Source organism: Cetorhinus maximus, chromosome 12, assembly GCF_964194155.1.
Source record: "Cetorhinus maximus chromosome 12, sCetMax3.hap1.1, whole genome shotgun sequence".
NCBI classification, from domain to species: domain Eukaryota; kingdom Metazoa; phylum Chordata; class Chondrichthyes; order Lamniformes; family Cetorhinidae; genus Cetorhinus; species Cetorhinus maximus.
The window spans coordinates 2,236,377-2,263,912 of NC_135890.1; positions in this window are offsets into that span (position 1 = coordinate 2,236,377).

The following is a 27,536-nucleotide window of genomic DNA, read 5'->3' on the forward strand; positions in this document are numbered from 1 at the left end:
CCGGCCAGGAGCTCTGGATTCTGCAGATCACAGTCAGTAGGTCAAAGAGCAGACAATGCGTGGCACCACAGTACAGTGAAGCTCCCAGCAGGCTCTCCTCCAGGCTGTCCAGGAAAGGCAGGAGATGCTGTTTCCCAGGGATGGCACCAGGAGGCCCTCCTGTCTGACCACGGCCTGGGTGGAGGTCACAGCGGCTGTGGGGCCCACAGGAAAAGGAAGAATAACCTGCTGCGCTGTGCCAAGGTAAGTGGCACCATCTACTCACTGCAAACGGACACTCAGAAGGGCATCAGGCAGTGTAAGTGTGTGAGTGCACAGGGACGTCAGACAGGGGTCTGGGTTGTGGGACTCAGCAGCAGATGGGACATGGGCACTGAATGTGTGGCAGCCGCTTCTCGTTCTCAATATTCTACCAGTTGCAGGGCATCCGGCTTGTTAATGACTTACTGGGCAGCGCTCAGGAGCTGCCAAAGGCACACATGCTCCTAAACTGCTCATGTACCCATAGGGATGACAAACAATCCTCTCTGTCTGCAGGACAAGAATTCGCACAATAGAAGGGAGGGGGCCAAGACTGGAGGCGGTCCTGCCTCATATTCGAATCCTCACCCCACTCGAGGAGGAGGTCTCTGAGCTAGCTGGGGAGGAGCAGCACCGGGCCTGTGCTGAAGGTGAGATAGATCTCCCGCAGGAAGCCAGTGAGGATGCCTCCAGTCTGCAGTTATCAGATGCACCCACAGAGTGAGACATTACTTTAATAAGGGAGCCTGCTTAGGTACCCACCAAACCTTTCTTTCCTCCATTCCAGGTACTGGAAAGAAAAGGGGGAGTCCCACAGGGAGACCAGCTGCTGAACCAGCCCTTACACCACCTCAGGATGATGCCTCAGAAGATGCATCGTCACAGTGTTCACCTGTACCCTCCACCAGCGCAGCTCCATTCACCTCGGGGGGTACACATTCTAGAGTAGGCTCAGGGTCACAATCTTGTGAGCACATCACTGACACGGGTCACTGACAGCCGAGGTCACTGACACTCGTGGGACTGCTGGAGACCAGGCCCCTGCTCAACCCCATGTGAATACAGCAAACCTGAACACAGCAATTAAACAGATATTTACAAGTGCCAAAAGTATATACAATGGTCGTACTCCTGTGCCTCCTGTGGGCCTTCAAAACTCCTTTATCTTTCCTTTCCCATCACTATGTCTAGGTGCAGTCCCTGACATCCACAGCTGAGGTAGAGGCAGCCAGCTGACTGCTATTCCCCGTTGACTGTGATGAATTTGGTGGTCTGCTAAGGGTCTCCTGATCAGGTGCAGGTGCCCCCTCCTCAGCCTGGAGGTGGTGGGGTCACTGGCGAGGGGAGGGGAGTGGCAGGGCCTCTGGACTTGGCCCTAAGAGACCTGATGGAGATGTAAAGACAGGCAGGAGAACATCAGGCAGAGATGCCAGAGGCCATGTGCAGACTGGACCGAAGGCTGGAGGAGTCTGTCCATGTTCTGTCTGCTGTTGTGTCTCCGGCATGTGAGCACTTGGCTGCCCCATGGAAAGGGTGGCGGCCGCCTTGGTCACCCAGGTCAAACAGAACACACAGCGGCTGCTGGATATGCGCTCGGAGCTGTGCTCCATCGCTCTAGCAATGGGTGCAGTGCAGCAGTGGATAGGCAAGAGGGTGATGGGGCACTTCAACCTCCCTCCAGGTGCCCTTAGGAGTCAGGAAAATGCCACCAGGCACCCACAGGAAACTGCAGTACCAGCCAGGCTTCATTCCAAGGGTGCCCTGCTACTCCCCTCCCCTCGCCAGTGACCCCATCACCTCCAGGCTGAGGAGGGGGCACCTGCACCTGATCAGGAGACCCTTAGCAGACCACCAAATTCATCACAGTCAACAGGGCATAGCAGTCAGCTGGCTGCCTCTACCTCAGCTGTGGATGTCAGGGACTGCACCTAGACAAAGTGATAGGAAAAGAAAGATAAAGGAGTTTTGAAGGCCCACAGGAGGCACAGGAGTATGACCATTGTATATACTTCTGGCTCTTGTAAATATCTGTTTAATTGCTGTGTTCAGGTTTGCTGTATTCTCATGATGCTGTGGTTACTGTCATGGTCCCGCAAATTAAGGGCGTCACACTTCGTTCCCCATCAGATTGTGATGATGAGCTTCTAACGATAAACTATTTATTGTCTCACATCAGCAGTAGTGTCATCATCAAGTATTCCGACATGAGTATGTTTCAGACTTGGTCATGATTCGTGAATGTTTGGCCCAGTCACACATCTGGTAACCCAGCAGGCATTGTTCATCCAGCTTTGCCCTTCTGAGAATGCTATCTGTACAGCGTTAGCAGCTGTCATTACACGTCCTGCTGGTGTCCTGATGTGAGATACAAGGAGAATGCAAAGAGGCCTCAAGGGGCATTAGACAGGCTCAGTGAGTGGTCAGGAACATGGCAGATAGAGTATGAGGGTCAATAGGGCCAGGCTGTCCATTGTGGTCTGAGGAATAGCAAGCGAGAGTCTCTCCTAAATGGCGAGGTAATGAGAAACGCGGACGGCCAAATGGACCTGGCTGTCCTTGTTCAAAAGGAGCTAACTACAAGTGCAGCCACTAAGTGAGGAGGCAAATTCCCCTTGATTGCAAGAGAGACAGAATGAAGGATGAAAGAAATCTGGCAGCAGTTGACTGCAGCCTTGGTGAGACCTCACCAGGAGTATTGTCTGTCCTGTTCATCTCCTTACCCAGGGAAGGATAGGCCTCACATAAAGGGATTGCAACCAAGGTTCACCAGACTTATTGTAGGGACTGGGGGTTTCCCCCATGAGGTAAGATTACTGCAGCTCCTGACCTCACTGGGATCTCGATGTTACGAGACCCATGAATCAGGGAGCAAACCTGCTGCTGTGTGGGCTTCACCACAGAGAGAAAACAACTGAGCATGGCTCTTATCCAGTTTCCTCATGATTGTTAAGGTGCCTCTTTAGTCCGCCAATTGCGCTCACCTTGAACTCCACCCACCCGAAAAGACCCTCATCCCACTTCGAAGATTCACACATACAGAGCAGCTGTGTTGTAACAAAGAGCCCTGAAAAAATGGTGCGCGTAATTTTCCAGACACATTCCACCATTTTCTACACCCGCCACTCACCAACTTCTCACGATCATTCTTGAGTCACCTAATATCACCACTCCTCTCCTCCCTGTCACCCTTGAACCTCCCCTATTAGCCCAGAACCTATAACCATCACCCTCCACCTGCTTTCTCTCCCTTCCAAGCCTACCCTCATTACAATCCCCATGCTCACCCTGACCCTGACCCCTCCCATTACCCGAGCAACCTGTTTCATCCGTTTCTGTGAGCACCTCCCCACCCCACAAAACCTTCAACCACCTGACTATTACCCTGGACCTGTCACCCTACTGCATCCCACTCACTCCGCTGCCCAATACCCTTAGTTCAACCCCCACGACCTCACTGTACACAGCACCGACCCGGTCCTCTAGGACAATTTGCCTCCCATCATCCTTGCCCAGAAACACACTCCACCAACTGACCAGAGAGCCCCCAGACTCAACATGCAAAGCCTTTCCCTCCATCCCACATCCCTGCACCCTCACATTCCCCCTCTGCCTCCCTCCCTGCCCTGGACAGCCTCCCACTCTTACCCACTGATCTTCCCTCCCCTGTACAGCTCTGAGTTCATAGGTTCAAGTGGTCTAGAGGGCTATATAATCTCGTTCACACTTCTATCGGTGAAGTGGTAGGTTCTGTCAATGCAGAAAAACTCTGTTGATTTGGAGGTTGTTCTGACATCTGGGTATCATTTTACCCTCTTTTCCCATTCCTTGGTATTGAACCGCTCTCTGTCGATTTGGCAGTTGTGGTAATGGGTGGGTGTTGTTCCATCCCATTTCTTGAGGAGTGGACGAACGTTCTGCTCATCTCCACATCACTTTTTCCTGTTTTCCTACATCGTGTGGATCATCACGATGTCTCTGTGATGGAAGATGGCCATTCCTGTTATGAGGATGTGGTTTTTTTAGTAAGCTCACCTTTGTGTTTTTCTGTGTGATGTGCTGTCAGCAATGAACGGCTGCTATTTGGTTCCAGCATCGTCTGTGGCCCTGTCAGGCTGTCTGGGAGTTGCAGTGTTTGCTCTGTGGTCACGGTGTTGGCCTCGTCAACAGTCGTTGGAGCCGGAGGTTGAGGCTCTTCTGGTTGTTGGTTGCTCTCTTGTCCATCCTCCACTGGAGGCATCATGGTAACCATCAGAGTGGTTGGTTGTCTGACCAATGATGGCTCTCCAGCACCTGTAACAAAAATAGACAAACCTGCTCTGCAAAGAGAGAAGAGAGTTCAGAGCTGAAGTCCCAGTCGGGATACTCCCTTGTTCAATCTCTCAGGAACATGTTGTTCTGTTTCATTTACAACAGTGGTTGTCTTGACATTTGCAATTTTGAGGAGATTCAGGGCTATGCAGACATCTCTGCTCAAGAGAGAAAAAGACTGGTTACAGATGACGCACATCAGCTTGAAGAGCTGTTTGCCACCATGCCTTAGTGGTTCCAGAATCGTGCCTATGACCTGAGGTCAGATTCAGCAAAAATTCATCCCTAGGAAGAAGAAACATACTAAAGGAAGGACAGGCAACCATGGCTCACAAGGGAAGTCAGGGACAGCATAAAAGCTAAAGAGAAAGCATACAATGCGGCCAAGAGCAGTGGGAAACCAGGGGATTGGGAAGCCTACAAAGACCAACAGAGGACAACTAAAAAAGAAATAAGGAGTAAGAAGATTAAATGTGAGGGTAAACTAGCCAGTAATATAAAAGAAGATTGCAACAGTTTTTTTAGATATATAAAGGGTAAGAGAGAGGCAAAAGTGGACATTGGGCCGCTGGAAAATGACGCTGGAGAAGCAGTAGTGGGGAACAAAGAAATGGTGGAGGAACTGAATAGGTACTTTGTGTCAGTCTTCACGGTGGAAGACACAAGTAACATCTCCAAAGTTCAAGAGAGTCAGGGGGCAGAGGTGAGTATGGTGGCCATTACCAAGGAGAAGGTGCTAGGAAAACTGAAAGGTCTGAAGGTGGATAAATCACCTGGGCCAGAGTTCTGAAGGAGATAGCTGAAGAGATAGTGGAGGCGTTAGTGGTGATCTTTCAGGAATCACTGGAGTCAGGGAGGGTCCCAGAGGACTGGAAAATCGCTAATGTAACCGCCCTGTTTAAGAAGGGAGCGAGGCAAGAGACAGGAAATTATACGCCGATTAGCCTGACCTCGGTCATTGGTAAGATTTTAGAGTCCATTATTAAGGATGAGATTTCAGAATACTTGGAAGTGCATGGTAAAATAGGGCAAAGTCAGCATGGTTTCATCAAGGGGAGGTCATGCCTGACAAATCTGTTAGAATTCTTTGAGGAGGTAACGAGTAGGTTAGACAAAGGAAAGCCAATGGATGTTATCTACTTGGACTTCCAGAAGGCCTTTGACAAGGTGCCACACAGGAGGTTGCTCAGTAAGATAAGAGCCCATGGTGTTAGAGGCAAGGTACTAGCATGGATAGAAGATTGGCTGTCTGGCAGGAGGCAGAGAGTGGGGATAAGGGGGTCCTTCTCAGGATGGCAACCAGTGACTAGTGGAGTTCCGCAGGGGTCAGTGTTGGGACCACAACTTTTCACTTTATACATTAATGATCTAGATGAAGGAACTGAGGGCATCCTGGCTAAGTTTGCAGATGATACAAAGATAGGTGGAGGGACAGGTAGTATTGAGGAGGCAGGGAGGCTGCAGAAGGTTTTGGACAGGTTAGGAGAATGGGCAAAGAAGTGGCAGATGGAATACAACGTGGGGAAGTGTGAGGTCATGTACTTTGGTAGGAAGAAATAGAGGCATAGACTATTTTCTAAATGGGGAGAGAATTCAGAAATCTGGAGTGCAAAGGGACTTGGGAGTCCTAGTCCAGGATTCTCTTAAGGTTAACTTGCAGGTTGAGTCGGTGGTTAGGAAGGCAAATGCAATGTTGGCATTTATTTTGAGAGGACTAGAATATAAAAGCAGGGATGTGCTGCTGAGGCTTTATAAGGCTCTGATCAGACCACATTTAGAATATTGTGAGCAATTTTGGGCCCTGTATCTCAGGAAGGATGTGCTGGCCCTGAAGAGGCTCCAGAGGAGGTTCACGATAACGATCCCAGGAATGAAAGGCTTAACATATGAGGAAAGTTAGAGGACTCTGGCTCTATACTCAATGGAGTTTAGAAGGATGAGGGGGGATCTGATTGAAACTTACAGAATACTGAAAGGCCTGGATAGAGTGGACGTGGGGAAGATGTTTCCATTAGTAGGAGAGACTAGGACCCAAGGGCACAGCCTCAGAGTAAAGGGAAGGCTTTTTAGAACAGAGATGAGGAAAAACTTCTTTAGCCATAGAGTGGTGAATCTATGGAATTCATTGCCACAGAAGGCTGTGGAGGCCAGGTCATTGAGTGTAATTAAGACCGAGATAGATAGGTTCTTGATTGGTAAGGGGATCAAAGGTTACGGGGAGAAGGCGGGAGAATGGGGTTGAGAAACTTATCAGCCATGATTGAATGGCAGAGCAGACTCGATGGGCCAAATGGCCTAATTTCTGCTCCAATGTCTTATGGTCTTATGGTCCTCTGGGCCTGTAGAGTGGTGTGTCTGTTGTTCAAAGCCAGAGGTCTCTCAGCCATGGTTCTCTGTCCAATAGGGCTGTAACAGTGGCTCCTGTGTCCAATTTAAAGCTTGTAAGATGGCCGTTAACTCAAATGTCCGCATTCCAATAAGAAAATCCAGGATCTTTGACCTCGCCCATGCAGTATGGCTGTGTGTCCTCTTGGTGTGCAGACTCGACCTCATGAATGATCTTTGGGTTTTCTGTGTGTTTAGGTGTTTTGGCCTTGTACAGTTTGCTGACGTGTCCAATTCTGTTACACTGACAGCATTGGGCTGAAATTGATGGACATTGATCTCACCTGTGGGGGCGCTTTGCTCCACAGCATTGGCATGGTCACTCTACTGGCCAATTAGGGTATTGATTCCCTTGGCCTGGGGTGTCCCTGGCTGGAGTATTCTGGCCTCTCACAGTGGTGAGATCTCCTGGTCTCGCTGAAGTCAATGGACTTTTAGCTGGCTTGGCGCATTTTCAGCAGGGCTGCCCCTGCAGCAAGACCAGGAAATTCCAGCCCCTGATTCTGTGCTGTTTCACCAACTGGACTGTGGAGTTTCCTTTATACCAGGGTTTACTTTCTCCTCTTCAAATGGACCTGTGCTGCATACCGTGCTCAGACTGCCTAACAACCTGGATAGTTTTCTCGAGGGTTATATCTTCCTTCGCTTGCAGGATGTCTCAGAGTCTGTTGTCCGCTACTCCTAAAACTATTCTGTCCCTGATAAGTGCAGATTTTAGGTCTCTGCATTTGCAGCCTTCAGCCACCCTGTACGGATCATTAATGAATGAGTCGACAGGTTCTCCTGGCTGTTGGACACGCTTATTAAATTTAGCCCTTTTGAGGGTTTTGTTGCTCCTTAGGTTAAATTAAAAACCAAATGATTTTTGTACTTCTTCAAATTTAGCAGATGATTTGCTGATTCCTTACCCAGCAGTAATGTTGTCTGCTATCGGGCTTACCAAATAAAGCAGCATATTAACTTGTTCAGCTTCTATCTTTTTATCCAGGCCTGAAGCAACCAGTACCTAAGGAATCTTTTTCTCCAAAGTTCCCAATTATGTGATTGTTCTGGGCCTTGGATAAGTCCAAATTGATCTGGAAGAGCGGGTTTCTGATCCATGGTTAAAACATTTTCAAGTGTAGGTTCAGCTTTAAGAAGTTGCTGAAATTCAAGATGGCGCCGCCGTTCATTGGAAGACAAAGGGTTTTCCTGTGCTTGCTGGTTTGTCGGGTTCCCGCTGCAATGGCATTCATGCTCAGCCTTGAAGACATTTCAACAATGGTTGCTTGGATCGACTAGCTGCAGACCTCTCTGTTTCAGCATTGTGCTTTAGGGTCACAAACGCATTGAATCCTGGCCTTTGCTCATCTTTAAAGCTGATTCTTTAGTCACAATTCTTTCGAATTCATTAATTAACTTTTTTTCTTCTTCTCTGAGTGAGCTCGGACTTCAGTCGCAGACTCGGGAATCTTGTTTCCCTGACTGAGTTTTTAACCGGCAATTTCTGAACCACCGAACCATTTAAAAGTTTCTCAGGAATTTAAATGTTTTAGCTGAACCTTGCTCGGTCTGCTGACTGCACTCTGGGAATTGAAGCTGGACTTCCAAGAGATCCCATGGAATCTTCTGCTGAACTGAGGAATTTAAAATTTCTGCCTTCAGCTTCCAAGCCTTTCTTTGGAGATTTTCCCTGGTGATTTTCCTCTGTGCATCTGTTCCTTGAGTTTTCCTTCAGGTCAAAATGCATCCTTGAGTTTTTCTTTAGTCTTACAGGGTTTTAGTTTTTCTCTGCATTTTTTGTTAGGTTTTGGGTTTTTCCATTCGCTGCCACCATGTTGTAGGGCATTGGATACCGTTCGGTAGCACTTAATGAAGCTCTCAAAGTCTTAAATAGATTAGCTGTATATATTCATTAACTACAAGAAATATGTACATATATACAATAAAGGGCTCAAGCTCGGAGTTGTCCACATGCTTGCCTTGTACATACAGCCCTGTCAAACATTAGACTGACCCCTAGGTGCGGACCAAGTGTTCTTTTACATCACTCTGTGGGCAGCACTGTACTCAGCCCCACCTTAACCCTATATGTGCCAGACCGTTATACTATACTCTGGGGTAGAGAATTCCAAAGATTCACCATCCTCTAAGTGAAGAAATTTCTCCTCATCTCAGTCCTAAATGGCCTACTTTTTATTCTGAGACTGTGTTCCCTGGTTTTGGATGCCCCAGCCAGGAGAAACATTCTTCCTGTGTCTGCCCTGTAAGAATTTTGTATGTGTCAATGAGATCACACTCATTCTTCTAAACTCTAGAGAATATGGGCCCAGTCTCCTCAATCTTGCCTCATAAAATAATCCAGCCATCCCAGAGATCAATGAACCTTCATTACACTCCCTCTATGGCTCTCCTTCCTTAGGTAAGAAGATCAAAACTGTAAACAATACTCCAGATGTGGCCAAACTTTCAGTCCCATTAATTTCTCCAGTCCTAGTTTATTACTGATAGTATTTTTTTCAGTGCCTCATTCACATTAGCCCATTGGTTCCCTGGTAATCCTGGGAGGTTTTTGGTATTTTCCTCTATGAAGACAGACAGAAAGTATTTGTTCACTTTCTCTGCCATTTCCTTATTCCCCAATATAAATTTTCTTGTCTCTGCCTGTAATGGGCCCACATTTGTCTTTGCTAATCTTTTCCATTTTACATATCCATAGAAACTTTTACAGTCCATTTTTATATTTCTCGCTAGTTTACTTTCATATTCTAGTTTCTCTTTCTTTATCAGTTTCTTAGTTGCTGAATTCTAAAATGCTCCCAATCCTCAGGCTTATTACTTTTTATTGGCAATTTTCTAAGCCTCTTCCTTAATTTAATACAATTAATTAATACCTTTGCTGTTGTGTTTTTTTGGCCTAAAAGGAATGTAAACCCTATATTAATTCTTTAAATGGGTAAGGCTTTTTCATAATGCAAATCATAACTTTCAATGTATAGCTGACTTTTTTGCTAAGTTACAGATTATCTACACAAATATTTAATCAGCCTTAGTGTGAAAATTACTATTGATCAAAGAATATGTATCATATAGAGATGGGCAACCTATATTTTGGCAGAGCAGCCATCTGTTTGACTGAGTTTTAATACTTTGACCTGTGGTTGCCATCTGTCAACAGGAGGCCCAAAAAATAAAGACATTCCCATTCACAGCCTTCTGGGAAAACCCAAAATGAGTTTGAGAAAACAGTGTGATGTTTTCTTAAAGGTAATTTTTCAATGCAACTTCAACCCATCTCCCCCACTTAAAATCACTACATCCAGCCTCGACCTTCCTAATGACCCTGGTCTCTTTGCCATTGACCAACATGTCAACAAGTTCATTCACTGTGGAAACCAAGTAAGGAAGGAGCAATCTGCAATTATACTAAAGCCAACATATAATCAGATGCCACAATAACAGCCCAAGGGTGACAAGACCTAGTCACGCTGAAGACAGACTTAATTAGGCAGACTAATTACTCACAAAAACTACAGCAGAGAAGTGTTTCTCAATATAAAAAAGATTACTACTATAGAAAAAGCTAACAATTTAGTGAATAATTAACTGTACTTAATATTTAATTGACCAGCAAACTGAAGAGTTATTCACCACCAACTCGCACAATCACCCCACCCTGCAGATGTACTTGTAGTTTGTTTAATCCCAGAAGTTTCTGACTCTGGAATAATGGTATTGGATTGTAGCCGACAAACAGTGAACACAAGGAGGTACTTTACCAACCCAGTGCCTAAAGCATTCATTTGTTTGCTATTATTTCAGGCCTTTATGACTAATGAAATCTGAGGGAACTCTTATAAAGTTTGCCAAAAGATTATCTAGTTGCTAAATTGAACAGTTAGGGCTGGATTTTTGCCGAGTCCGGATGACTCGAGAACCCTTTAAAAACAGCAGGAGGGTCTCGATTCCAGGATTCCTAACCCCATTCCCAGGGCTTCCAATTTTCAGGAATGTGGGCTAGTTCGGATTGTGGGCCCATACCCTTCACTTCCGACCTGATTGGTTTCATTGTGGGGATTAAAGGCCGATTAGCCTGACCTCGGTCGTTGGTAAGATTTTAGAGTCCATTATTAAGGATAAGATTTCAGAATACTTGGAAGTGCATGGTAAAATCAGGCAAAGTCAGCATGGTTTCATCAAGGGGAGGTCATGCCTGATAAATCTGTTAGAATTCTTTGAGGAGGTAACGAGTAGGTTAGACAAAGGAGAGCCAATGGATGTTATCTACTTGGACTTCCAGAAGGCCTTTGACAAGGTGCCACACAGGAGGCTGCTCAATAAGATAAGAGCCCATGGTGTTAGAGGCAAGGTACTAGCATGGATAGAAGATTGGCTGTCTGGCAGGAGGCAGAGAGTGGGGATAAGGGGGTCCTTCTCAGGATGGCAGCCGGTGACTAGTGGAGTTCCGCAGGGGTCAGTGTTGGGACCGCAACTTTTCACTTTATACATTAATGATCTAGATGAAGGAACTGAGGGCATACTGGCTAAGTTTGCAGATGATACAAAGATAGGTGGAGGGACAGGTAGTATTGAGGAGGCGGGAAGGCTGCAGAAGGATTTGGACAGGTTAGGAGAATGGGCAAAGAAGTGGCAGATGGAATATAACGTGGGCAAGTGTGAGGTCATGCACTTTGGTAGAAAGAATAGAGGCATAGACTATTTTCTAAATGGGGAGAGAATTCAGAAATCTGGAGTGCAAAGGGACTTGGGAGTCCCTAGTCCAGGATTCTCTTAAGGTTAACTTGCAGGTTGAGTCGGTAGTTAGGAAGGCAAATGCAATGTTGGCATTTATTTCAAGAGGACTAGAATATAAAAGCAGGGATGTGCTGCTGAGGCTTTATAAGGCTCTGGTCAGACCACATTTAGAATATTGTGAGCAATTTTGGGCCCTGTATCTCAGGAAGGATGTGCTGGCCCTGGAGAGAGTCCAGAAGAGGTTCACGAGAATGATCCCAGGAATGAAAGGCTTAACCTATGAAGAACGTTTGAGGACTCTAGGTCTATACTCGATGGAGTTTAGAAGGATGAGGGGGGATCTGATTGAAACTTACAGAATACTGAAAGGCCTGGATAGAGTGGACGTGGGGAAGATGTTTCCATTAGTAGGAGAGACTAGGACCCGAGGGCACAGTCTCAGAGTAAAGGGAAGACCTTTTAAAACAGAGACGAGGAGAAACATCTTTAGCCAGAGAGTGGTGAATCTATGGAATTCATTGCCACAGAATGCTGTGGAGGCCAGGTCATTGAGTATTTTTAAGACAGAGATAGATAGGTTCTTGATTGGTAAGGGGATCAAAGGTTACGGGGAGAAGGCGGGAGAATGAGGTTGAGAAACTAATCAGCCATGATTGAATGGCGGAGCAGACTCGATGGGCCGAATGGCCTAATTTCTGCTCCTATATCTTATGGGATAGTTATGTCCTACTCCTCCACAAGTGTCATGAAGTCTGGCCAGGCTTTCAAAGAGTCGTAGTTCATGGCCCCTCAGAGGTCTCATGAACCATAGTCTGCATGAGAGAACATTTTGAAAGGTAAGTTCAAAAGGTCCTCCTCAAGACCCCCATTCCAAGGCATGACCTCACCCATCCCCTATGGCCTTTCATGCAAAGTATGGCACTTCCAGGTGTTTCAGCAGGTTAATGGTTTCCTGGGCTCCCAGCCAAGCCTCATTATGTATGCTTAGCTGAGAGTCCAGAAATCCATTAGAGCACTAAAACACCTGAGTCCCAGGGAAAACATTGCTTGCCTGACAGCTCGGAATCTCTGATCTAAGCTGTCAATTTCACAATGTTTATTTACACAAAATAAAGAGGTTTCAAGTGATTGCAGTTCCAGCTATGGGCCAGAATTTTCTGCTGTTGTTCATGACGGGCGGGAGTGGAAAATATTTTGAGATGGCAATAAATCTGTTTTATGGCATTGTAAAATTAGGTTGCAATTGTGCACTCCAGCTGTGAATGGCAGGCCGTTTTCCTACTGTGGAATGCCGGAAACCTCATTTCAACATGTTCGAATGTCATTATAAGTCCTCGCTGGAATCATCTACCCCAGGCTGGATCATCTGTGCACATTGGCGTACAATTAGAATAGTGCTTTTTACAATAAGCGACGTGCACCTGACATACTACATTTCACTTCTCACTTCAAGGTTCGCTCGCCTACCTCACATCGTGTGCCGCTCACAGGAATCAGCGCCAGGCTTCACAGGCAGTACAACTTTGCTTTCAGAGGCATGGAAAAGGCAAGTCTCTTCCTACCAGACCAGCAGTAATGGGGGGGTAGCTTTTCATGGGCTGTACGGCTAGGGAAGGGGGGGCAAGTGGCCTCACACAGGAGAAGGGGCTGCAGGGTTAGGGCTGTACTTGGGGTAATGAGTGGGTAAGGTCACACTCTGACATATGACTAGGGGGAGGGTGAATGAGGGGTATATGTTGAACAGCATAAGTGGCCTCAAGATGGTGATGGGTGAGGTCCACATGGGCCATAGGCACATCCACTAATGGACGTGCAGCAGAGGTACAACGGGATCAAGGAATACAGGGAGTGGATGGAAAGGTCCATGAGGGAGGGAACCCTGAACATGAAGCTCCACCGGGTAGATGGGACGGGTTTCTGTACTCACACAGGCAGGGTCCAAGCTGGTCTAGCAGTGAGAGCTCTGCAGCACCATCTTCCAACCTGCAGCGACGGCACTGTGCAAAATTAAAATGAGGAGAAGCTCTGTTGGTGAAGGCTCTGTAGGCAGATTGGAGGGAAGCTGCATGCACTGGGGGCGGGGGGGGTGGAGGGGGGCTAATTACATTGGCACAGAACTGACCTGCGCATTCCCAAATGAGGAGAAAGGAACAGCTGAGACATGTTAGGAGCCTTTCAATGACAGTGCAGGGAATCAGCAAAGTGAAGCAATGATGCGCATTCATGCGAGATTAATCCCGCAGAGTGGCACTGATCGATCTCCTTGTTTTAACTCACATGTGTGAATAATTAATGAGGCAGGGAGCAGAGGATGCACAGAGCACAGCGGCCATTGTGGTCCCCGGGTACACCGCCATTTATCACACTCCTGCACTTAGTACAAAGAGGGTGGGGGTGGGGGGAATCCTTTAAAGGGTTTGGATGATTGACACTTTTATTGGGCTGTCGTAAAAAGGAGATTTTTAAGAGAGTGGAAGGTTATGGATGACTTTATGTTAACACATCCTATTGTCACTATAGGGTTCATTGGTTCTATACAGTGTATAGTGGTGAACAAGCATTAGGAGTGCCGTAGCTTGGCATGAGGGGCCATAGGGAATGGGCAGAGGGTATACCTCAGCACGGGTGGAATGAGGTGTCTTGGGGGTTCCTTGGGGGGGTCATACTTTGGCTTGAAGGCATGAGAGGCCATAGGGGTTGTTTGGGGGCACATCTTGGCATGGGGGCATGACAGTCCATGGGGGTGGGTGGCGGGCATGGAAGCATGGGTGGGGCATGGGGAGTGAGTGGGGGTGAGGGGGTGAGAGGGCTGAATCCTGGAGGGTCCTTCTGTTTTTATTATAACTGGGACGAAGTCCCTCAGCACTGAGTGGGACCTTTTAAGCAGCCAGCCTCTGCACCCAGCAGCCCTTATGGTCAGCTGGCCTGTCTCCAGCCCACACCCACGCTGCTGGCTGAGGTGAGCAGGCCAAACCAGGAATTTTCCTGACTCCCACTACTCACCTCGAGAATGAAAATCCAGTCCTTAGCTTTGCTAATAGATCTATAAATGATCTAGAAGTGTTATTTTTTAACACTAGACACAGAAGTACCAATTATCCATACTCGCGCTCCAGTCATTACTTTCTGCTTTAGTAACAGATGCTGCGGGATTTCCTCATTGGAATCTTCCCCTTCCTCTTTCCTGCAGCCTCTTCCCTCGTGGAAAGCCGATTCTAATGATGGAGTGTGTGAACTGAGCATGGCAAATTCAGAAATTAGACAGCTTCCGTCAGTAGCAAGCATATGCAAAAGCTGGAGTTTTTGTTAGAGTTAATCTCCTTGGATTTGGGAACTGCGGTCACTTGAAGAGAGCACGTGGAAAGCCAAAGGTTTAATAATGTGTTATTAATTATGCAGTTATTATTTTCAGTTTGCAGCCATTATAAGCAAAATCTATCCAAGACTCATTTAAATGTTTAAAAGTTAACACACCAAGGAGCAGCTTCAGTAAAATGAACGATGAAAATTTATGTGGCCAGTATGATTTATATAAGAAGACACCACCAAAGGTCAGTCCAACATACAGTTCATAAAACCCTTCAACTGTATCAGAAACATTGTCATATACAAATCACATTATTTGTTGCTTCTCTATTTCAGTATGCTGGGACATTCCTATTCTTTGGATCGAGTAAAGAATGAACGACTTTTTAAGGAAACCTGGTATTTTTTTTCGGATCACATAAATCAATTTGCATTAAATTAATGAAGGAATGATTGTAATGGAAGGGTCAAAGGAAATATCTGATACCAATCTTCCTTCAATTCACCTCAATTAGGATGATTACACTTCCATTCTTTGAAAAATCAATCATCTTAACTCTGTATGAATGACTTCTATAACCAGCTGCTGCAAAATCTTGCCAAACACAACTTGCTAATGTTTACAGCTTTCTCTTCATTTATTTAAATTGCAGTAATCAGACTGTTGTATAGGTTGCAGATGGAAGAGTGTCTTTAATACGTTATTGGGAGAAAAGTGGCATCTGGGATTCTCATCCACCATTTTGTGTTACTGCACATTTTTTGCCCAGCCGAAGAAGAATTTAACGTCTATGAAGTGAGCAAACTAGGTACCTTGAATAGACTAGAGGGCAAACATCTAAAATCACAAACCTTGAGATTAAAAAATAAATTCCCTCAGAGGATTGTTGACATACGGAACAAATTTCTAGAGAAGAAAATTGATTAAGGAACAATGGACATCATGAGAAAGGAAATGAAATGATAGGTTGATACCTGTTGAGGGGGGGCTTTGAAGACTGTAGATTGAGATTGATAATTGATACCATGTCTGTTTTTTTTCATGGAAAGCAGTAGAAAGAAGCAAGTGTTCCTAAAATATGGGAGTAAATGCTCCAGATGTTTTTACGCCCTACTAACGAAAAAATAATTACAACACAACATACAGATGTTCCAAAAGAGCATGCCCCAACAGAAGCAAAAGAGAGAGTGCTTGCATTATTTTACCTTGTAGATCGCTGACCTAAAATCTCCCTTGATTCCTGTGAGTCCGATATTCCATTAAATCTGTGTTCTGTTTCCAGATTCAGTTATTCTTCTGCTTGGAAAAATATCAATGCAGCCTCTTCAAAATACTGTCAAATGTTTACAACAACCCCGATCAGACTTTTTTCATTAATTTATGGATTTCAAGCCTGAAGACAGATTTGTTTTGGCCCAGTTTAATATCGAGTGAATAATTTGAGTAGGTGAAAAAATGATTAAAGCGTTGGCAGAAAATGGACAGAGATGTTACCAACCTCTGAGATTTACTTCAAGGGGGTTCCCCAATTTCTAACTTTATGATTATTAAATCAATGCACTGATATTACGTGGACTGTAAATGTTTTTCCATCTACTACTAGCAGAAAGATTTGCAAGGCTGGATTGCATATCATGCTTTCAGAGAGTGTGAATGTTGTAGTAATGGAGAGAGCTGATGCTTGGGGTGCTAATGATGGTTTTACATAGTGGGAAAGGGAGAAGTGATTTGGGAGCAGGGTGAGGCACTATTAAATGGGAAGCAAGAATTTGGTGTGTGATGTGAGGAAGGTGTCTAAAGAGACCTAGCTAAGTGAGAAGCTAATGCTGCTGGAGACTATTGTGAAGGGAGGTGGGGGAAAGACGTGAGTGTGTGTTTGAGAATGAGCATGAGAGTACCCTCGCATTCTCTTTTACTGGGTGGTGTAGGAATTTGTGGATGGCAAAGAGTTGTTCAGAGGGTCACCAATGATAATCAATGGGATACAATGCGTACCGATATAAAAGCTCAGGTTGATGTGTAAACCCCTACACCAATGCATCATTGCACCAAAATAGATTGGTATCGCAACTGAATTAATGTTGACATGAAATGACCAACTTACTGCTGATAGTTATCAATGTTAAACAAAATGTGAGAGGGTAGGGTTTGACTGGTGCACTGAGATGAAATAGTTCAATCACAGAGGAATACACTTGCTCTCAGACAGTGTGGGTGGGACTTCAATCACCCACCTGAACCCTGAGGTCACGTTGACTTCTGGATCCTGGTCCTGCACCCATGTGGAAATTCACACACACCCATTGCCTTGAGGTACAACTCGTTTATTTGGCTAGGAGAGGTGCTCACCAGCCAATTATCAGCAGCAGATGCAGGACTAACTCAGAATGGTACCTGATTTAAAGGGAGGGTAGATTGTTGAAGCTGCTGCTCTCCTACAAAATGGCAGCATAAACTGAGCAGAAGGCATTGGGCAGGGAGGGACCTGTGCAATGGAAGCCTTTTCTGCCTCTCCGTCCTCAACCCTCTGTCCCTGCTACCAAGGGGTTTGTCTTAGCAGACTGCTTGTCGAAATATTCTGGAAATCAGAACAAGGAGGTCCATAAATATTCCATAAATAGAAAAAACAAAGGCATCCATTTATATGGTGTCTTGCATTATATTGGCATGTCCCGCAGTGTTTTACAGGAAAATAAGTGCTTCTGGATAGTAGTCACTGATGTTATGCAGGGATTGCAGTCAGTTTCTGCACAGCAAGACCCCACAAACAAGATGTGATAATGACAGACAAATTCCTTTGATAATGTTGGATGAAGGATTTGGCCAGGGTGCCAGGGGGAAACTCCTCTGCTTTTCTTCAAATTGTGCCCTGGGATCTTTTACACCCACCAGCGAGGACAGACAGGACCTGGATTTAAAAACTCACCTGAAAGACACCACCTTCATCTCCGTACTGCACTGGAGTTTTAGCCTAAATTTTGTTCTCAAGCAATGCCTGAGAATGGAATTTGAACCCACAACCCTGTGACTGATGAGGTAAGAGGGTCACCTCCTGGGCCATGGCTCACACCATGACAGAATTTTGTAATTTTGCGTGCTATCTTTGGTACATTTTTTCATTCATTCATGGGATGTGGGCTTCACTGGCTGGGCCAGCATTTATTGCCCATCCGTAGCTGCCCTTGAGAAGGTAGTGGTGAGCTGCCTTCTTGAACCGCTGCAGTCCATGTGGTGTAGGTACACCCACAGTGCTGTTAGGAAAGGAGTTCCAGGATTTTGACCCAATGACAGTGAAGGAACGGACATACATTTCCAAGTCCGGATGGTGAATGACTTGGAGGGGAACTTCCAGGTGGTGGTGTTCCCATCTATCTGCTGCCCTTGTCCTTCTTGATGGTAGTGGTCGTGGGTTTGGAAGCTGCTGTCTAAGGAGCCTTCGTGAATTCCTGCAGTGTATCTTGTAGATAGTACACACTGCTGCTACTGTGCGTCGTTGGTGGGGGAAGTGAATATTTGTGGATGTGGTGCCAATAAAGTGGGCTGCTTTGTCCTGAATGGTGTCAAGCTTCTTGAGTGTTGTGGGAGCTGCACTCATCCAGGCAAGTGGAGAGTATTCCATCACACTCCTGACTTGTGCCTTGTGGATGGTGGACAGGCTTTGGGAAGTCAGGAGGTGAGTTAGTCATCAGAGAATTCCTAGCCTCTGACCTGCTCTTGTAGCCACAGTATTTATATGGCTAGTCCACTTCAGTTTCTGGTCAATGGTAACCTCCAGGATGTTGACAGTGGGGAATTCAGTGATGGTAATGCCATTGAACACCCAGATGTGATCCTTGGGTTCTCTCTTGTTGGAGATGGTAATTACCTGGCACTTGTGTGGCACAAATGTTACTTGCCACTTGTCAACCCAAGCCTGGATATGGCCCAGGACTTGCTGCATATGGACATGGACTGCTTCAGTATCTGAGGAGTCGTGAATGGTGCTGAACATTGTGCTATCATCAGCGAACATCCCCACTTCCAACCTTATGATGGAAAGACGGTCATTCATGAAACAGCTGAAGATGGTTGGGCTGAGGACACTACCCCTGAGGAACTCCTGCAGTGATGTCCTGGAGCTGAGATGACTGATCTCCAACAACCACAACCATCTTCCTTTGTGCTAGGTATGACTCAAACCAGTGGAGAGTTTTCCTCCTGATTCCCATTGACTCCAGTTTTGCTAGGGCTCCTTGATGCCACACTCGGTCAAATATGGCCTTGATGTCAAGGGCAGTGACTCTTACCTCACCTCGGGAGTTCAGCTCTTTTGTCCATGTTTAAACCAAGGCTGTAATAAGGGGGGATTAGAACTCTTACTAATGCTACGAACAAGTACATTTACGCTAAAAACGACCTGAAACAAATGTTTATTGACACAGTGAAATTTTCAGAACCCGTTTATCAACAGTTTGAAACATCAGAAACAGAAACCCCAAGCAGGCTGTAGAAATAACTTCTGGTACAAATGATAGAGCTGTCTTGTTAGAAAGTCAACCCAGACTGCATCTTTAAAACCGGAACCTTACTCTGCAATTAAGGCTATAAATTAGAAGAGGAGAGCAGAAGGAGACAGAGATAATGGAGGATTCCATTCAGGAGGAGTACAGCTAAGTATTAAGACATTCTGCTTTGGAAGGAAACAGGCATAGCGGAAGAAGACAAGTGGGAGGGACAGTGCTGAAATTAAGATATTCAGCTTTGACAGGGCCCTTTAGCTAAATGCAAGTAAAGTATTTAACACAAGGGGATACTCACTGTGATAACAAAAATGGTGTGTGCCTGGTACACTATTTACTTCTAAAATTATAGGCCTAATATCTCAGGAATTCATCATAAATCTAAACTGTGCTCACTATGGAAAAATAGGGGCCAACTTTCTATAAGCAAAAGGATTTAGCTTGTCAAGTTGACCATAATTAGAAATCTTGACAACACTTGGTACCAGTTAACCTGTTGTAAATAATTTAACAAGATCAAAATTTTGAGCAGACTTATTCAGTGACCCTACGTACCATCATTTTCCCAAGCAGCTTGTCCAGGAGCACAAAGATGCAATTGTTAGATAAACATAGGTCTGATGGTGTACGCTCTTGTTTGACCCTGTGGCATGATCCTCAATTGAGGCAACAAACCTATACAAATAATATATAAAAAGACAATGGTTTACCACTGTGTCAAACTCCTCTCCTATTCACATACTCAGCGCATATATGCAGGGTGAACCTGGGAGAGGAAAGCTAATTTTGTTGACAGAGCTGACATTTCTCCAGTTCAATCAATGTCAAGGGACGACCCAGACACTGGCCCAAGGATAGAAATTTGACTGAAGTCTCAACATTTCATGAAACAAATAATTCAGACATAAACCGACACCTGCTCTCCATCTATTAATGATTCAAGTTCAGATGCATATAAAAGCCCCTGAAATTTTAAGGGGGTACTATCTTCATTAAGACAATGCTTGCCAGTTATTTATGTTTATGAAAGAGCTACAGTCAGAATAACCCTGCAATATTTCCTCACTATGGGCTAAAGCTTCCTCTGTGTACAAAACTAGGGCTTGTTCTCAATATATCTAGTGGATAAAATAACTGTTCCCTCAAGTACATCATTTACAATGAATAGAATAAAACATTGAAATTAATTTGTTTACGTTGTGTATTTGAAAGTAAAACACGTTTTGCTCAGGATGTCCCTAAGGGCTTTCTAGCCAATGAAGTATTTTTGGAGAGTATTCACCATGGTAATGAAGGGAATACTGACAAGAGAGTAAGAGTTAAAGGTTGTTTCAGTTGGAAGTGTATAGTGGTGTCCCATGGGATCCTGCTCAGGAACTGCTTCTGTTCACTGACTTGTTACGACCAGGATGGGAGGAGTGCACCATTGATCTAGCCCCACTACTCCACAGGTCACACCATTAGTTTAAAAGTTCAATTCACTCACCAAAATAGCCAATTATTTACCTTCACTACTGTTAGGCCCAGAATAAGAGACTGAAACCAGGCTTCTTTCAATAAATTCAGAATGATTGATTTGTTACAAAACAAGACTTCTTTTTAAAACAAATTACAAGGCCTGGTTAATGCACAATTGGTAACTTGGAAGTGTAACTATCAATCCCTTTTAAAATATCCCCACACACAGACACACACACATACACAAACAAACAAACAGAAAAAACAGATAGGGTCTCTGCAGAGATAGGCAGTTGAAGGATAGACTTAATTTAAAAAAAGATAAAGTTTGCAGGGTTCCGATGCTGTCAATCCGGACCTCCCTCATGTGAAGGCAGGTTGCTAGTCCCAGTAGATGCCTGGAGTTCCTCATCAACGGAGCTTCAGCATGGAAGAAAATAGAGCCAGGTCAATTCTTCACATCTCAGCCTCCCGGGTTTCCAAAGACAGACAAGTTGCACTGAGGTGTGGATTCCTAGCTGGATACTGATAACCACTCTATTTCAGTCAAGGCAAGGAGAGTGTAAGCTGGGCAGCTTCATTTTCTCAAGTCATTCCCAACTGAGTTTTTAAAAAGTTCAAAACTTAAAGCTCCTCCATCAGGTGATTTCCAGTAAATCACCAGGCATTTGCCTTTAAACCAGTTTCCTTATTCCATCAATATCAGTGATTGCAGTTCAATAAGCAAACAGCTCTTCCCCTCAAGTGCTATGCTGGTCAGGTGATTTCTTGGAAAAGGCAGACTTGTTCATATTCCAAGGTGAATGTATGAATCTTTTTTTAAAAATCCAAGTATCCAAATAATGCAATGTCCTTCCAAATTTTAAAAGAAAAATACAATTCTTGAAGTTATGGTTTTCCCAACAGTGTACATCAAGAATTTGGATAGAGGACTAGAGGAAGTAGTGTGCAAACTTGCATATAATCTTAAAATGCGAGGCAGAGTCAACAATTCTGAGCGCCAAAGGCAACCGAAAGGGAATGTTGGTAAATTAGTGGAAGAGGCAAAAAAGTGAGAGATGTAATTCAATATCAGTAAAAGGAGGTAGTATGTTTTGTTTAAAAAAAGATAGGAAGAGAAATGCTGGATGATGTGAGATAGCAGAGGAGTTTTGGTGTTCAAACACTTAAGACATTAGAAACAATCCTGAGGCTGTAAAAGAAACATTCATGGATTATTGGGTTTTATGACAAGAAGTGTAGACTATAAAGGTATTGATGAATCTCCCCAACTATTTCCCTGTATATCAGTATATTTTTCCTTTTCAAATATATATCCAATATATATATATCCAATATATATATCCAAATATATATATCCAAAAATATCCAAAATATATATATCCAAATATATTTCCAATAGATATAGATCCAATTCTCTTCAGAAAGTTGGTATTTATCTACATCTAGCATCCTTGGTAACCTAAATTACTGAATCTGGAAAAGGGGCCTCACTGTAACATTGCAATGGCTCCTCAATACTAAAGAGGATTGACAAGATTAGTTGTCCTCAAACTCTGGAATAAGGGGTCTTGAATCTGCAACCCCATGATTCAGAGGTGAGAGTGCTATATTGACTGAATCATGCCAACACATGTCCTTCTAACTGAGAGAGACCACTGAACTCCAATATTCCAAACATTCCTTCAGCAATGATGCATGCACTGCATTGTTGCTTTTGTCCTCACGTTCATGTTCCTTTTCAAAAGAACAGTTCCTCACAGCAAACCATCTGTTTTTCCTCAGCCATTTGATGGAAGTCAGTTGGTGTGACTCATAGCTTCAAATGATTTTATTCTTTTTTTTAACTTTACACAGTTCTTATGTCAGTTGAAAAATAGCAGGACACCACTGGCATTCGGATGGAAATGAACTTCAACTATAAACTTTTTCAAGTATAAGCAAGAACAGTTGAACCTTTTGGCACTTGTCACTTTCAAAACAAGATTCTCTGAAACAAGATGCAAAGCATTGGATATGGGCTCATTAAGAAACAAAAACAATTGTCTTTCTGTGTGGCACTTTTGGTTTTCTCTGCCATTATTGAATCTTTGTTCCATGTAAGGAAGTTTGAACCAATACCTTATTTTCAATGTTTGAAGCGTTTTATTGTGTGGCAGATGCTGAGTTCTTTACATGAGTTTGTCTGTTTGGTTTTCATCGCCTTGCACTGTTATGATTTCTTTAGTTGCAGGACAGTGAGCATGAACAGTCTTGAGATGTGTCTCAGTTGGGTGTCATTACATCTTGATGTTTTGTATATTTCCCTTTGTGCTGAGGTTTGCATTATTTGTGTCTGGATCACATTATCCCCATTTCGCTTTTGCATGAGACATTTAAGCGCTGAGTGATTTGTAGGCTGCCAGTTGGCTTGTACAGCTGCATTTGTTATCACCACTTTGAAAACATTTGCTATTTTGTTTGAAGTTTTTGGTTGTTTTTTTTAATACAATTTTCTTCAGCATTTGGCTTGTTTTCATTGATCATTAAATGTTGATGTTTGGCCTTGTGTTGTATCTGTGTTTGTCACTAGTCTTTTGAACACTTATTATGCAGACCCAGTCTATCCAAATACTATTGTTGATTTTTCCCATATCTCCCTAGTTCGAGCTTCGAAAAGTCATCACCTGTGTTGTATTTGTGTTACATGCTTTGAGTTGTTTTTTAAATTTGTAATTCCAAATATATATTGAAAAAAAAATCATGAGTGGAGAATGACAACAAACCACATTATTTGATTCTGAAAATCATTTGGAAAAGGATAATGCAAACTGTAATAGTGTAATAATTGGCTCCTTGCTCCATCTTCTCTTTTTCTGTTCCAGGCGTTTCCCTTTCCCTCCATCTTCTGAAGGTGTTGACTCCATGGAGAGGGACTATAGGTCAATAGACAATGGTAGCTATTCATGTATAAGCGTTGATAATGATGCCTTATTTCCTGATGGTGGGTGACACACTGAAGCTGATCCAATCCTCAGCAGAAATCCAGAAACATTCACTGTCATCATGACCAAAAGCCTCAGTTCTCCTCCTGAATGCCACTGGCTAATTGTGGCATCCCTATCACTGATCTGGCTAAAATGTGGGGTAATTTATTAGCCTGGATGGAGGATTGGTTAATGGACAGGAAGAAATGAGTGTGGATAAATGGGGCATTATCAAGTTGGCAGGCTGTGACTAATGGAGCACAGCAAGGATCAGTGTGAGGGCATCAGCTTTTTACAATCTATATTAATGATTTCAATGAAGAGACAAAGAGTAATGTATATATGTTTCCTGACAATACAAAGTTAGGTGGGAATGCAAGCTGAGGGGTGGACATAAAGTGGCTGCAAGGAAATATAGACAAGTCAAGTGAGTGCACAACAAAGTGGCAGATGGAGTATGATGTGACTAAGTGTGAGGCTATTCACTTTGGTCATAAGAACAGAAAAGCAGAATATTTCTTAAAACGTGTGAACCTTGTAAATGTTGATGTGCAGAGAGATTTGGGTATATTGTCAGAGGAACAGAGAGTGAGCATGCAGTTACAGTGAGCAACTAGGAAAGCAAATGGCATGTTGGCATGTTGTTCTTTTTTCAAGGAGATTGGAGGACCGGAAAAAAGAAGTCCTGTCACAATTGTACGTGGCTTTGTCGATTCCACATCTGGGGCGGAATCTTCCATGCCCACTGGCGTCGGGCATGCTCAGCAGCGTGAGCGGACAATACGGTGAGAAGGCCAGAAAGCATTTCACAATGTTGTGAAACCAATTTGCAATTGTCCCCTCAGCCCATCGATGGGGGGCCGTGTTCTCTGCCATTGGACACCAGGAACCTCATTGTAATACATCTGCATATCATTATAAGGCCAGCCCGCTGGAATCATTCCCCGGCACCCTCCTGCCTTCCCACTCCCCGCTGGATCATCCGCCCACATCAGCACGATTGCATGCCGACATGTTTCACAACAACATATACAAGGCGTGTACTTGGCAGGCTGCACTTTGACGGGAACTCAGAGATGAGTGCACAGTAACGCTGCACAGCACTTGCTCAGGTCACCTGTTGGACTTCAAGGTTGAGGCGCATTGGAGGGTGGGGTCAAGGGCTGCCCTGCGGTTGATGGTAGTGCACAAGCACATGTGGGGTGGGTGGGGGGAAGGAAGCGGCCATCCATTTGAGAAATCTTGTATAAAGTAACCATTCCTCTGCAGCTGAGACAGTTCAGGCGCAGCCACATTGACATGTTGGAGTCGGGCCTCTAGCTTATCTGCCCACTCAAACAACACAGAGGCATGAAAGTGCCACCAAATGCTCCAGAGCTTTTCACCCCTCAGGCACACATTGCAAAGTCATGAGCATTTTAGTGAACTGCAGGACAGTTGGACGACTGGGTACGTTGTACAATCTCTTTGCTAAAGCCGGCTATGGAGCAGTCACTGCTGGAGGTGCTCATAGCCTCTTGCAATGTCAGCATCCCGGCCTGCACCAGTCTCCCCCATGGTTCAAGCTGACAGCTCAGCCTTGCAGTGTGGGTTAGGAGAATGTCTGCACCTGAGCTGACAGCACAGCGTGCAGTCCAATGGGCAAAGCTGCCGCCAATCGGTCAGGTGGTGTCGGGCGGAAGTGGATGGGGTTTCGGCAGCCATGCACATCCAAGTGGTGGCCAGCACTCTCTGGGACAGGTTCTTAGTTCACCCAAGCTATGCCACACGTCCCTCTCTTTCATCCTGCAGGAAGAGTACATTAGGAGCACGGAGCCTGGTGAACTAGCTGTGTGCCTTGTGATGTACGGAGACCAGAGGACAGAGCGATGGTGGTGCCTGGCTGAGCAGAGGGAGGAGCAACACCCTCAGGAAAAAGGGGTGGCAGGGTCTCCTGCACACACCACTGAAGAGCCACAGTGAGCCGTCGCTGGTCAGAGCCTAGCTAGACCCAGGGTCTATAGACACCGCCTTTCATTCCTGTTGATGACTGAGAACCAGTGTCACCGAAGGCTGTGCATGCCCAGGGGACTGGAGACTCACATCTGCCAATTACTGCAGGATTTGACACCTTGGGGACATGGAGGGCATCCACTGCCCGTGGCTGTGAAAGTGACCACGACACTCAATTTTTACGCCAGTGGCTCCTTTCAGGGCTCCACAGGTGACCTCTGTGGGATTTCACAATCCGCCACCCACAAATACATCAATGAGGTCACGGATGCCATTTTCACGAGGGCACACAGCCTTGTGGATTTCACCTGGGATCAAGAGAGCCAGGATGCAAGAGCGATTGGATTTGCCCAGATCTCGGGATTCCCACAGGTGCAGGGTGCGATCGACTGCACTCATGTGGCGCTCTGACCTCCGTCACACCAAGGAGTCAACTATGTCAACTGCGAGAGCCTCCACTCACTGAATGTGCAGCTGGTGTGCGACCACCACAAACACATCCTGCAGGTCTGCACACGGTTTCCAGGGAGTGTCCACGACTCCTTCATTCTCAGTCATTCACAGATCACTGACATCTTCCAGGGTCCACAGTGGCCACAGGTTTGGCTCCTCGGGGACAAGGGCTACCCACAGAGGACGTGGCTGACGACATCTTTGTGGTGGCCTCAGACTGCAGCAGAGTGAAGGTATAATGAGGCTCATGTTGCAGCTCACAACTTGGTGGAGCAGACCATCGGGATGTTGATGAAGAGGTTCCAGTGCCTGGGTCAATCAGGTGGAGCCCTGCAATACAGAGGGTGTCACGCATCGTCATCGCCTGCTGCGCCCTTTACAACCTGGCATTGCAACGGGGCAATGAGCTGGCTGAGGAGGAGATGGAGGGGCTGGAGGTCTCCTCCAATGAGGAGGACGTTGACGGTGTTGAGGATGAGGAGGTCCTCGAAGGCAGCGATGACGGGGATGAGGCCCTCGCACTGGCCAGATGAGGCAGTCGTGCTTGGGAGAACCTCATAGCTGCTAGATTTGTGGAGTATGATGGTGACATGTAGTGAGGAGACACCATAGAGCCTCACATTGCATCTATGAACGTTTGACTCCAGTCTGGTTTATGGTACCCACTGTGATAATGCTCCTGTCACGGAGAGGCAGTGGAGACCCTAATAGTTGCTTGATTGCAGGGGGATGATGACGACATGCAGTGAGGCTCTCTATAGATCTTCACATAGCCTCTGTGAATGTCTGACTCCTGTCTGGCCGAGGGCAGCTCACTTGCCCTCTGTGATCAGGGTCCTATCATAGGGCAGAATAGAGAGGTTGGGGGGCGGGGCCTGCTCGCCGATGGAGAAAATGACGTGTGATAATGTCGGACAGAGCTCCCGATGTCACCTCGCGTCATTTCCATTTTCAGGTCGGCGGGGGCGCAGCCAAATCAGCTGTGCGCCATTTAAAAAGTAATTGAACTCGTTAAAGGACCTGCACGTCCAACCTTAAGGTCGGAGGGCAGGCCGGGAGCCCAGGCGGGCTTCAGAAAAAGCATCAAACCTCATCCACGGGCGGGATGAGGTTTCATGTAGGTTTTTAAAAATTTAATAAAACTTTAATTAAAAGTGATGGATATGTCCCAACTCATCTGACAGTGTCACATGAGGGGACATGTCAGGGAAATTTTATTTTTCTATATTTAACATGTTTGAATTTGGTGCCGATCTCCCTGAGGCAGCACTTAGCCTCAGGGAGGCTTAGGGAATCCTACCCCACCCTCCCACCCCCACAGGGAGCGCTTCCTGGTAGATGTCATGCTGGGCGGGCGTTAATTGGCCCACCTACGTAAATTGGCAGCACACCCCCCAATCGGGGGTGTCAATT